General features: G+C 47.9%; 1 protein-coding gene across 2 annotated transcripts in view; it reads left to right on the forward strand.

Annotated features, from left to right (window-relative positions):
• Positions 1-13211, forward strand: part of Mapre3 (microtubule associated protein RP/EB family member 3) — a 48950-nt gene that overhangs the window by 31741 nt on the left and 3998 nt on the right. The window lies entirely within an intron of this gene.

The raw sequence follows: 13211 nt of genomic DNA on the forward strand, positions 1-13211 counted from the left end.
CCTCATTACAGATGGTTGTGAGCCACCATGTGGTTGCTGGGAATTGAACTCAGGACCTTTGGAAGAGCAGGCAGTGCTCTCACCCTCTGAGCCATCTCTCCTGCCCCCTATCCTTGATCTTACTCCTTCTTCTCTCTTGCTTCTTTATCCCTCTTTTTCTCCTTCTCTTTATTCTGCCTGCCTGCCAGCCCTGCCTATCCTTTCTCCAGCCTTCCTGTTGACTGTTCAGCTCTTCATTAGACCAATCAGTTGTTTTAGGCAGGCAAAGTAACACAGCTTCACAGAGTTAAACAAATGCAACATAAAAGAAAGCAACACATCTTTGTATCATTAAACAGATGTTCCTCAGCATAAACAGATGTAACACATCTTCATATTCTACAGCACCCTCTCATGGCTTTTCTTTCCGTGCACCACACTGCCTGTCTGCATAGCTGAGTGTGGGTGCATATACCACATCATAAGGCTGTCCGGAATATTCCTAGGTACGTCCACCCCGCAAGGCTGTCCTTGGTAGTTTTCAGTCAGAGTTTGTTCTCTGAGTTCTGCACTCCCTACTCACATCAGCACCTTGAGAAACCCCACATCATTTTCTTTTTCTGAACAAGTCCTTCCCATTTAACCTTTTTCCCTTGACAAAAATTTAAGAGGGGAGTATCTTGGGCAAGCTTGAGCTTCTGCTTGGTCCCCTGATAATTTGTGTTTTTCTGTTGGTATCAAATTCCCCTTTTTTCAGTATAGCGGGAACATTCTGCTTGTTTAAATAATTGCTTTCTGTGGACCTTCAAAACCTTCAGTAAGTCTAGTGTCAAGTTCTTCAAATAAAACTCATAGACTAGTGAGTAAAAAATAAAATTAAGTATTGTGGATATGTCCAAGGTCCATACAGATTTGCCTCAGGAGGCATGACTTGTGAAAATTCATCAGGATTCCCAGATGTTAGACATGCATGACCACACAGATTTCCAGGTGGTCACTAGATAGTACCATCTCTCAAATACTACAGCCAGAAACAGTTCACAGAAGAGTAAATGTGTGTGGGCAATAAACATGAAAATAAGTAAACCTTTACCAGTCACCAAAAAATAATAATTAAAGGAACAAAAACTATCAATTTTATTAAATCAACCCATTGAAAAACAGTAATACTCAGGGCCTGGGCCTGATTTTATCAAGAATATTTAAAATTATACTGTTTAGTTCAGGGGTCTTGGATATGAACAAAATGTTTTGAGAAACACCTTGGAACAGTTCAGAGGACCAAGTGACAGCTATCCAGTTACTCCTCAAATTCTTAGGGCTGGATCTACTGACGTTCAGAATCACCTGCCTCTCGATTTCTCCACAGACTTGTACAATGCCCTGTGAAGTCAGAAGAGGGACCAAAGCATAATCAAGAGAGGCCTTGTGTGCTCCTTGAAAGACCCTGACACTCCTCGCAAAGCGTGCCACTAGGTGGGATTATAGATTTGCTCAGAGCCCTGAAACCCTAAATCATTGCTTCCTCATTAGAACCAAAAGAAAAACAGTGTTCCTAGTTTTTTGTTTAGTTGTTGTTTTGGAGACTTCCTGGGATTGGATTGGTTGTTTGTTTTTTAGATAAGTTCTCACATAGCTCATGCTAACGTAAACTCACTCTGTATTGAGCTCCTAATCTCTGTTCCGTGATTACCCGAGTGTGTCACCACTCCCAGCTTGTAGTTTAATTAATGATATATGTGATGATCGGGTTTAATTGTCAACTTGGCACAGCCTAGAATTGGCTGGGAAGAGTGTCTCAGTGAGGGATTATCTAGATGGAGCTGGCCTGTGGGCGTCTGCAGGGTTGGTCTTGATTACCTACAGGTGGCCGGACCTAGGCTCTTGAACTGAGTGAAAGAAATCAGGTTGAGCACAAACAAGTTTGCATCCATTCAGTTTCAGTCCTGGACTGGGCATAACTGGCTGTTTCCAGTAACTGGGGCCTTGACTTCCCTGCGGTGTTAGGCTGTGGCCTGCAACCGTGAGCCCAATAAACCTTCTTCTTTTAAGTTGCTTTTGCCCAGGTGTTTTATCACAGCCACGGGGAACAACATGAAGATAAGGTAACAAATGTAATGACCTGTTGTTAGTAATTGTGTGCAGCCTGACGGGAGGAAGCTGGGAGAGTCCAGATGAGGATGCCTGAGAACCCTATTTTTGTTTGAATTTCAAGACTCAAATCACTTTAAAATAAAAAACTTTCAAAACTTGGAGCAGTCCTTTTTGGTGTTTCATAGAAAAGACGATATAAAACAAGAGCTCTGGAAGTTGTCCCTGGAGTTAGGTTACTAAATGCTGTGGCTCGATGGTTTCTCTTCAGAAATGGTATTGCTGTTCTAACTGTGGTGGTGTTGCCAGTACTTTGTATTGTTGCAAACATATTGTATTCACAAGAAAATAATCTTTGGCGAATGTCCGCCTTGACCCTGGCATCCAGAGCTGCTGGTGCTGTGGCTTCACTTTGCTTTAGTGGTGAGCTTTACCCACACGTGCATTCTGGGTAGGCTCTTGGTGTCCTCTCTCTTCCCCATTCATTTCCCTTCCTCCTCACTCAGTTCAAACTCTGCTTTTCCTAACAAGAAAAGGAGAGCAGCTTACTCAGCTGAGTGTGTCTCCTCTGGTCATTTCTCTCGCTTCTCTCCAGCACCAGCCTGGGTTTCATGGCTTCCTGTAGGCCGCATGCCTTGCCCAGTAGCTGGCATGGAGCCCTGTGTGTGGGGCACATGGTTCCACTGCGGTGGGCAGACTGGAGGGTGAAGAACAGGGCAGTCTCTATATGTCCCTAGAAATCCTTTTGTTTCTCCTTATCGCCTTACAGTAACTTTCCTTAAAACAAGAAGTCAGAAGGGCTTCTAGTGAACCATACAACTAAACCAAACACCAAGTTAATCCTGAAAACATTAGTTTCTGGGCTGGAGAGATGGCTCAGTAGTTAGGAATGCTCGAGGACCCCAAGTGGGTTCCTAGCACCCATACCAGGTTGTTCATGGCCTCCTGTAGCTGCAGCCCCAGGGCATCTGAAACCCTCTTCAGACCTCCCAGGTATCTACCTGCACATGGGCAGCATACACAAGACACACACATACACATAAATAAAAATATTTTTTAAAAAACATTTCTTCCTAAATATTCAACTTCATGTAGATTTTATTAACATTTCCCCTCATTCTTTGGGGTACTGGCAATTAAAACCAGGTCCTTACCCAGCTAAGCTGGCCCTTTAGCTGAGCTCTACCCTCAGCCCTGTTCATCCTTTTCTTCCTTCCCTCCTTTTAATTTTTTTTTTTGTTTTTCTTACTTTGAGACAGAGTCTCACTAAGTTGCTCAAGCTGGCCTTGAACTTGAACTTTGCCTTTTTCTTTCTTGATCCCGTGTTGTAAGCATGGAGGATATGCTCCACTCCTAAGCCTCCTTGCACATAGATCTAGAACTGACCTGGGCGGGTAGACCATGAGTTCTGAAGGAATATGGGACCTACCAGGCCACAGAGAACAAGTCTATATTTAATCTATATGACACTTAAAATCTCACCGCTCTCCAGGCTGCCAGTCCCTTGTCTGCCACAGGCACAAGTGATCTTGATGACAAACTCCTGAATTCCTTCCTTAGCATTCCTCTGGCTGGGACTTCCCAGTCACTTGGAGGTCCAGCCTCCTTCCTCACGCAGACAGAATGACTCAGGACTCCTTCTCCTTCTTGTGCGCACTAATGACCACTCCATTAAGTTCTGGTCACGTCATTAACTGGACTGCCACCCTCCTCCTGGAACCAGCCCCTCCCTGGCTCCTGAGACTTGCCCACCTGGTCTGGCCTCCTCTCCTCTGATGGCACACCCTAACATTCCTCCTCCAGGACTTAGTCACAGGTCTCATGCTTACTTTGTCAAATAAAAGTGACGTGACAGTAAACACACTTTCCATACCCCAGGTTCCCCGTGTTCATTGCTCTCTGACATCCTGTCATCTTACAGTCCCAGACCAGGGATCCCTTCCTCCAGAATTGCCTGCCTACTGAGCCCACTCATCCTTTGCAGGCCAGTGGGGTGCCTGAAAGCCAGATGTGCTGTTCTAGTGATGTGGTCCCTCGTTCTTTATGAATGACTTTATGTCTTCAACCAAACAAAAGACTCCTTAAAGACAAGACCTGGCCTGGTGGTGCTGGGGCTACAAGGTGTCTCACTGTGTTGAACGCATGAGTCAGTGGTCAGCAAATACTTGTTGGTTGAAAGTAAGGCTGTTGAAATGGTATGTTAGAGAGAGAGACAGACGAAACCTCTAGAATTCCTTCCCTCCTCTTCTTACTTAGAGTATGGAAGCCGAGTGTAGCGTTCTGCACTGCGGCTGTGCAAACATCAACCCTTCTTCCAGTCAGGGTGATGGTGTTGGAAAGAGTTATCTGTAGTCAGGAGGCCTGGGCTCAGCCCTCGCTTGGCCAGTAGATAATCATGAACATGGGGAAATTGCTTGAATCCAGAGCCTTCATTTCCTCATATGCAGAACTGAGTTGGTGATTAAAGCCTTTGGTGGAGAAATGCTCTGACCTCTGTGAGTGATGCTCCCAGTAGGGATTTCAGGGCCTGCGATAGGCCACAAGAGAGGCTCCAGGAAGGTAGGCGGGCTTTCTGGGACCTCACCAATTTGCATCCTTAAGGTGGGATCTGTCTCCACCTGGGGTTAATCCTGTAAGGTAGGCAGGGAGGATGGAGTGCTGGACAGAGGACAGAGAATCAAAACAATACTGAATCCTAAGTTTGTTCTGGACAGCTTTATCCATGTAGGTGGATAGAAAGGCTGGAGGATAAATGAGCAGTCTGTGCTCTGTCAAAAGGCCAGGGTACCCCCGGGCCTCCTCCCTGGGCTGTCCAGGAAGGAGGATGCTTTTCTTGCTGCACACATCCTCACTGCATCACATCCTCACTGCCCCACATCCTCCCTGGACCACATCCTCACTGCACCACATTCTTACTGCACCACATCCTCCCTGGACCACATCCTCACTGCACCACACTCTTACTGCACCACATCCTCCCTGGACCACATCCTCACTGCACCACACTCTTACTGCACCACATCCTCCCTGCACCACATCCTCCCTGCACCACATTTTCACTGTACCACATCCTCCCTGGATCACATCCTCCCTGGACCACATCCTCACTGCACCACATCCTCCATGGACCACATCCTCACTGCACCACATCCTCCATGGACCACATTCTCCATGGACCACACCCTCACTGCACCACATCCTCCCTGGACCACATCCTCACTGCACCACATCCTCCCTGGACCACATTCTCCATGGACCACACCCTCACTGCACCACATCCTCACTGTACCACATCCTCACTGCACCACATTCTCATTGTATCATATTCTTCTTGGTTTGATGATGGGTCCATGGAGTTTTGTTGGCTTAAAATATGTTAATGGGGCCGGAGAAATGTCTCAGTGGTTAAGAGCATTTGCTGCTTCTACAAAGGATCCCAGTTCAGCTCTCAGAACTGACATGGCAACTCACAACAGACTGTAACTCCAGTTCCAAGGAAACTGACACTGTCTTCTGGTCTCCCCTAGCACCAGGCATGCACATGGTGTGCAGACTTACATGCAGGCAAACATATCATCCACATAAAATTTTTAAAAACCTTATCTCAAAAAGTAAAAACGTGGCCTCGTGTGGTGATACACACCTCTAATGCATTTAATCCCAGAACTCAGGAGGCAGAGGCAGATAGATCTCTGAGTTCCAGGCCAGCCAGTCTATAGAGCAAGTTCCAGGACAGCTGGGGCTACACAGAGAAACCCTGTCTTGGGGGTGGGAGAGATAGATATCCAGAGAAAAGCCTTTAAAAGAAATGGTTGTCTTTCTCCCTGCCCATTCAGATGGGCCTTACTAAAAGGGCTACTTTGGGCAATAAGAGCTATTTCTACACGCCTAACTCTCCCTTAGCCCTTTGAGTTATGATCAGATAGAGCACACTCACTGTGACTCCCCCAAAGACACCATTCCCTTGGCAGTGACCAGCCCATGGAAACACCTGTACGAATTCAAATCCTGTTTGACAAGACAAGACCCATTACCCAGCACTGAGACCTCAGCAGGGCTCACAGCAGGGGAAGAACTCGGCTATTTAGGAATGTTGTGAGGATGGACTTCTGAAGAAGCCCTGGTCCCTGTGTACCTCGCCACCACCCAGATTTTATGCTGGATCTGCCAGAGTGGGTGCACGTGTATCCCCTGGTAAAACCCTTAAACCACTCACCTACCCACCTCTGCTTTGACTGATGCAGGTTTTTGCCAGTGAACATCTCTGTGAGTCAGGTCTTCACTCAGCCATGAGAAGAAGGTGATTGGCTAAGCATGCCAGGGCTTTGTGACCCGCTGGCAGAACTCTGTGTCTCTGCCAGCCCTCAGAGCCCTCCATCCCTGCTGTCACATATTGCCTCCACGTATCCCAGGAATAGCATGAGTGTGTGAGCCAAACGGGGAAGGAAAAGCAATTCTGCAGTGTTTTCAGACAGGCGACTTCAGCCCCTGGGCCTGGCAGGAAGGGGTAGCCCAGGGACAATGGGCATAACCCCATATCAGGAGTGGAGATATTTTGGCAGGATCCACAGAGTTCTCTCCTCTCAGGTCTCACAAGCTCTGTTCCAGTTTTCCTTCAAGGTAGGATACCCTCTGAAAGCAGATATATGGAGCTGGGCCTGGTGGTACACACCTTTGATTCCAGCACTTGGGAGGCAGAGGCAGGTGAATCTCCATAAGTTCAAATCCAGCCTGATCTACAAAGTGAGTTCCAGGGCAGCCAGGACTATATAGTGAGACCCTGTCTCAACAACAGCAACAAAAGGCTGCTATATGGGGAAACTTGGGAGGGGATCATATCAGACCCTGATGGCTATCCCAGGCAGAAGGGCGGAGAACAGGACAGTGTTGAGGTATCTTCTGAACCACTGTTAGGATCCCTGAAACCTGACAGGAGTTGTGTGCCAGGTGCCCGCTCTGAATCAAGTGTTCTTGGACTCTGTCTTCTCAGTATTATGGTGACACTTAGCAATACTGGGCACCAGACTTTGTATGTGCTCGGTGCTTGGTACACACGTAGTTCACTTAGCTCTCAATAGCGCCATCTGGTGGAGACACCCATTTTATAAATGCGGAAAAGTAAGGGCTAAAATAGAACAGGACATGGAAGAGACAGGATTTGAACCTGAGTGGTTTGACTAGAGATCCAGGACTCTTTCAACAAAGGTTTTGGAGCTGACACGATATCAATCTCAAACTGTGGGGAGAAAAGCTATGTGAGTTTATAGCTGTGCTGAGCTGCAGAGAATTCTCCAGAGCCAGGCTGAACCTGAGGGAAAGGGATCTCTAGAGATTAGAGAAGATGGGAGCCCCCGAATTATCTTCGAGACATGGGTAGAGGATGGATGTCCACTCAAGATTTCAAAACAGCCAAAACGAAATGTAGTTAAGATGATGATAAGGCAATTAAACACTAGAATGTGAGACCTTGGGGGCCTTTAGACATACTGTCTGCAGTTTAGGAGCGGAAATGCCAGCCAGGGAGACCAGGTATCTGAGAAGTACTGGGAATCTATAGAAAGCCTTTAAAAGAATTATTTATTTGCGTGTGTGCATGTGTGTGTATGTGCATGTGCTACAGTCCATGCGTGGAAGTCGGGAAAACCTCAGTTCTTTCTACCTTATGGACCCCAGGGATCAGTAAAACTCATGTTATCAGGCATGGCAGCTGAGGTCTTTACCCACTGAACCATCTCACCAGTCCTCTAGAAACCCTTCTGACCCAAGCTATCAAGGGTTGTTCCTGGTAACCATTTTTCAAGGCCCCAGCCAGCAGAATAAGCAGCAACTCCCCTCCTATCCAAAGCCGTGGGCCCCCAGACCCTGAGGATCCTGGCTCAGGCAATGACTTGGCAAAGTCACAGGATTATACATCCTTTCTGACTCTGGAGCTGGTAACAGGACTCAAGGCCCTGGAGAGCAGGCTTTTCCCAAAACCACATCTTGGTGTGACCCTCGAGTTCCTAGCTAACCTGGAAGGAAGCGTGCTATAGCCTAATCAGAGGACATTTCTCCAGACAGTCATCTTGTCGCAAGAATAGTGGTAGAAAGATAAGGACATTAGAAGACCCGGCTGGTGAACCCCCTGGTAGGTTTCCTGTCACCCTTTTCCGGGAGTTAAAAAGCTCTGTTACCATTACAAGGTATGGCAGAGGGTGACTCTGCTGCCGTTCAGGCAGCTGCTCCAATGGGAAGCAAACGTCTGGGCCAGTGCTTTATACGCCTTTGCCCCAGCCACTGAGTGCTGGGCCTGAGTCAGTCCTCAGCCCAAGGGGCCATCACACGCTGAACCAGTTGTTGAGTTAATGGCTTTCGGAGAAGTGAAGGCTAGAGTCATCCCAGAATCTGAGTGTAAACTCTGCTTGGGCCACTCCAGCTGACCTGGCTCTGAGGTTTCAGGCATCCCATTCACCTCCTTCCATGTTGTTACCAGATTTGGGGAGGGAACTTGGCCTTCTTTGGGGAAAGGGAAGCTCAGATCCAAGCTATTAGGGAGAAGGCCCTGCCTGGGAGAGACAGTGCAAGAAAGGACCTGGGTGCCACCTGCTGGCGTGTCTGTTTCCATGCACAGGGCCAGACTCAGGACAGGAAAACTGAAAGAGGTCACCCGTCTGCCCCTGTCCCCAAGCCTAACAAGGGGCCACAAGGCCGGCTTCTTCATGGCACTACAGGAGGTGTGCAGACCTCCACAGGACCCATCAGATGAGTCCCCCTGACCCAAGATGGACCCAGGCAGAGCAGAGAGCACCCCACCTGCAAGAACCACTCTGGTTCTGGTATTGGCTGCTCTCTCACAAAGGCCAGTGATGGGGGGGCTACATGATTGGTTACTTGGCCCTTAAAGGAGCTGGGAAGCATGGGAAATGCCCCTTCCCCCATCACGGGGCACTGACAGAATGGGAGGTTTCTGGCCAAGGAGGAGACCTGGACACAAGTAGTCATGTAGCTTCTGGTGACTCCTGAGAGCAGTTGTAGTCTAAACTCTAAGGAAACTAGAGATTTTTCTTGATACCAAGGAGGAAGGCACTAACATTTTCCCTCAAGAGCGGTGGCAAAAATAAATAAATACTGCTGTCCCAGCCTATGCCATTGCCAAGATGATGACTGTGGTTCTCAGACCTGGCTTACAGCAGGATCACCTGGGGTTTAAAAAACAATGGTGATAGATAGATAGATGGATAGATGGATATAGATGGATAAATGGATTGATGGATTGATGGATAGGTGAGTGGGTGGATGGATGGGATGGATGGGATGGATGGATGGATGGATGGATGGATGGATGGATGGATGGACAGACTGACAGGTGGGTGGATGGGTAGATGGAGAGACAGATAGTATGCATATATAGTACAAACACAGAGGCACATGCACACACAGGTTTGGTGTTGAAATAGTAGCGGCGGGCTGCTTCCCGCCACCCGGCTAGCTTTACCCGAAATAATTACACGGAAACTGTATTCTTTTAAACACTGCTTGGCCCATTAGTTTTAACCTCTTATTCGCTAGCTCTTACATATTGATCTAACCCATTTCTAATATTCTGTGTAGCACCACGAGCTGGTGGCTTTCCAAGGAGGATCTTAACCTGCATCTGTGTCCGGTGGGAGAATCATGGCAACTGCCTGACTCAGCTTCTTTCTCCCAGCATTCTGTTCTGTCTACTCCGCCTACCTAATTTTCTGTCCTATCAGAGGCCAAGCAGTTTCTTTATTACTTAACCAATGAAACAACAAATAGAAAGATGACCCTCCTCCATCAGTTTGGCTTCTCCTAGTGTGGAGCCTCTGGAATGCATGGAGTGGACCTAAACCTTCAGCAGGTCTGGTTTCATAGAACCAGAAGGCCTCCCTCAGGCTAAAAACCCTTTTGAAGGTCATAGACTATAGAGTGAAGTATAGGACCATTGCCTTTGAAAGTCTTACCCATTACACAGAATAAAATCCCTTATTTGACTCAAAAATTCCCAGGGCAAAACTAAGAACAAGAACCACCCCACAAGCCTAGACCCTTTTAGGCCTGCCCCAGAGTGTCAGCAGACTAGAGCTCAGGGGCCGCCTGGAGAAATGAGTCCATATGGGAGAGGCTCATTTTGACAGCTACCAGAACAACGTGTGCCCACTGCACCCAGCCCAGCAGACACACCCATTTGGTCCACCTCTCTCTGAATTACATGCCTTCCTTGACTTCCTGTTGTGCTTTTGTTTTGCCACGCATTGTTATGTTTGATTCGACTGTTTATCTCCCTGAACGTGGGGCAGGTTTTCAACCCCCACGGTCCATAACATATGAGATAAAATGTCATCCTTGACTCTTTCCCATTCTGCCTCTCGAAAGGCTTAGGATCCACCCACGCTGTTCACCACCCTGCTTGTACTTCGGAGGACTCCCCTAGAGACTCAGAAGCCTTGACTCCAGCCTCCACCTTCCACCAATGTGGTTAGGCCATTACTGCTCACCAAGTGCTAGCAGGGAATCCAGAGGTAAATCACACAGCCCGGCCCTGAGGAACTTGGTCAAATAGTAGGGGCAGACACACTGATGCTTTTGTGAGTTCAAGAACGTCACTGTTAGCTTTGCCCAGGATGCCATAGAGTCCCATAGTGAAATTCTCTGTGGACCCAAGGAGTGGAGCTGGGGACCCAAGTCAGAGAGTGACTGCAGACACTGAGAAAGGGTGTCACCCATCCCTTCAGCAGCTTCCCTGAGTGGCAGACCATGTTTCCAGGCCCTTCCTGCGGGGGAGCCAGGCATAGAAACATGACTAATGGTGAGTTTGAGGGTCAGGCACAGGGCTGTGGGTTCAGACTCAGTCAAAATTATCCTGGGAAACCTTTGAAATTGCCAGATCCTGAGTCCTTAGAAAGTTCCACGATGATAATTTTTGTTTTTCTTGGCTTTTGAGCCCCACTTCGTCTCCCTTTCCCCCAGAGAGTGAAGGAAAGGGCTTATTTTGAAACAGAGAAGAACTAGGAGTAAATAACAGGATTTTTCTTTTGTGGTTTTTATGCTGAAGGAAAGGTTCATTTAAGTTAAAGATGCATGTCATAGGCTCCACTAGACAGTGGTGGTGAGGGCCAGGGACAAGGCAGCCCACACAAAGCTGAGTGAGCCCTGTTCTACAGCTGGACTTGTCACATCTGCCTGGCCTAGCGTGAGCGGCTTGATCAAAGTCCAGTTTGATGGTCTAGCTAGGTCTAGCCCATCAAGAGTGTGTCTCCAGGGTCTATCTAGGTCTAGCCCATCAAGAGTGTGTCTCCAGGTTGATGTGGAGAAGGACGGTACCATGTCTCATGCTACCACCTCTGGTTTTTCATGCAGATCAAACCCAGGGCTTCATGCGTGCTAGACACCCCACCAACTGAGCTACATCTCTAGCTCTGGAAATATTTTAGTGGGACCCCCTTCCTACCATTTGTGCTACTCCTAAACAGACCCTGTCTCTCTGCCTTACCTCCAAATTCTTCCAGCTAGGAGCCAGAGGTAGCTCTCTCCTCAGCCTGCCTTTAGCAGTCTGTCCCCAGTCCCCAAGTCCATTCATTTACTCCCCCAGTGGTTTACAACATGTCATCCCTGGTCTCACAGCACTGGGCTGTGTGGACACCATCTCATTAGAGATGATAGTCCTTGTGCATCTCTGCGTATCAAGTTGGGGGTACTTGTGGGAGGGGATGGCTGCCTGCAGGGTACTAGGAATTGGGGCCGTATTGTCTTCCTTACCAAAGACACTGCATATTAAATCTAGAAAAATATCCAGGGATGATGACCTTTAATCCCAACACTTGGGAGGCAGAGGCAGGTGGATTTCTGTGAGTTCGAGGCCAACCTGGTCAATAGAGCTAGTTTCAATACAGTCAGGGCTACACAGAAAAACTCTGTCTCAGAAAACAAATGAACTAACAAAAAAAAAAACCTGGAAACATATGTTTTATTCCAGAAATAAGAGCTCTTCAGTTCTTAGGGCACATAGTGCTTTTATCTCACTTGTTTATCCGTTTCTAATAAAGACCAAGGTATAGGAACTTGTTCCCACTTTTCTTTGCAACAACCAAGCGCAGCTGATTCCTGATTTCTGTTCGGGGTGGTAGGTAGCAAGGCGCTCACGCCTGCCTCCTGGATTGGCCTGAATGCCTCTGCTCAGCGCCATCTGTAGGAGTGGGGAACATTTTGGCCCAGAGTGGCAAAATAAAATAAACCTTCAGAAATCATCAGTGGTCTGTGCAAAGCATCCTAGCCTGTGAATATCGAGCCCCGATGTTTCCAACATTGCCACGGCTAAACAGTTCAAGTTTACCAAACGAACGCATGCCTGGGCGCCTTATTTACCACTGTTGGCTTGAAGTTGGGGTGTGGGTGTCCAGGCCTGCTGTTAAATAAATTCAAGGGTGTTGGAATGGATGTGGGAGAAGGGATGGTGGCCGGAAGGCTTTGTGGGAGGTACCCGGTAGCTGTGGCTGCCAGAAACTATGAGAAAAGTCGGAGGGAGGGAAGAGCCTGGACCATTGAGGAGGGGGAGCTGAGGAATGAGGCATACTGGAAGATGGCAGAAGAGAGGGTTGGTGGGCTAGCAGACCTCACAGGTTTATAACAAGACTGATTCAGGGCTGGTGTTTATAGTCTCTGCAGTTGTAAATACCGAAGATGTCTCATGAGACAGTTCTGGACAAATGGGACTTAGTTGCCTTTGGGTGGGTCATCTAGCAGACCGCTGGCCACAGGAATGGGGATGCAGAGGCAGAGGAGAAGCAATGGCAATGGCCAGTTGGCTTAGAACAGAAATCTGATCTGGTTACTGTCTGTTTAAAACCTTCCAGTGACTTCCAGTTGACTAAATAGAATTTCCCCGGGGGTAAACAAAACCCTCCCAGATCTGTCCCTGCTAATCTCACTGCATCATGCCTCAACACAGAAACCTATGCCCCAGGCCTGCTTAGCAACTCAGAGCTCTTGAAATGAGTCATGCCTTTGTTCTTGCCAGTTCTCGGGCTACTGGGCCCCTTCACCCCATTACTTGGTCTGCCCAGAAAATCTCTTCCCATCTCTGTTCTGAGCCTTCACAACCCTAACAAGCCAAAGAGATTCTTTCGATTCTCTCTCTCTCT

The sequence above is a fragment of the Microtus ochrogaster genome, unplaced genomic scaffold, assembly GCF_000317375.1.
Source record: "Microtus ochrogaster isolate Prairie Vole_2 unplaced genomic scaffold, MicOch1.0 UNK106, whole genome shotgun sequence".
NCBI lineage: Eukaryota > Metazoa > Chordata > Mammalia > Rodentia > Cricetidae > Microtus > Microtus ochrogaster.